The sequence below is a fragment of the Penaeus monodon genome, chromosome 19 (assembly GCF_015228065.2).
Source record: "Penaeus monodon isolate SGIC_2016 chromosome 19, NSTDA_Pmon_1, whole genome shotgun sequence".
In the NCBI taxonomy this organism is placed as follows: Eukaryota; Metazoa; Arthropoda; class Malacostraca; order Decapoda; family Penaeidae; genus Penaeus; species Penaeus monodon.
This window is the reverse complement of record NC_051404.1, coordinates 20,309,135-20,309,493: the sequence shown is the minus strand read 5'-3', so window position 1 is coordinate 20,309,493 and position 359 is coordinate 20,309,135. Positions and strand designations below refer to the sequence as shown.

The window sequence follows — 359 nt, the reverse complement described above, 5'->3', positions numbered from 1 at the left end:
GCGCCGGTAGGTTCGAGTCTCAAACGTCCCGTGGCGAGAAGAGCTTAAGCTTGCTTCCGAAATGTTGCTTTCTGACGGCGTTTGTGGGCGACATGAACGGTTTCCCCAGAGCACTGATTATGTCGTCTGGGAGGCCATGTAAATTTTCTGGCGGTCGATCCTGATTGAAAAACTTTTTTTTAGATTATTAAAATTGCTATAGCCTTACCTCGGAAATTCATCGGCAATCATGTGTATATGGTAAGTTTCTACGCCTTCCTGTCTGAAAAATTGCTTCCTGATTTCCCGCGATGCGTATACCTTCGCTTTTTCATTTCATGAGATTCCGTGATACTGATCTTATTTTTAATTTTCTTAGT

General features: G+C 42.9%; 1 protein-coding gene across 1 annotated transcript in view; it reads left to right on the top strand.

Moving 5' to 3' along the window:
- Positions 1–359, top strand: part of LOC119585125 (active breakpoint cluster region-related protein-like) — a gene marked incomplete at its 5' end in the record, with an annotated part of 19,763 nt that overhangs the window by 432 nt on the left and 18,972 nt on the right.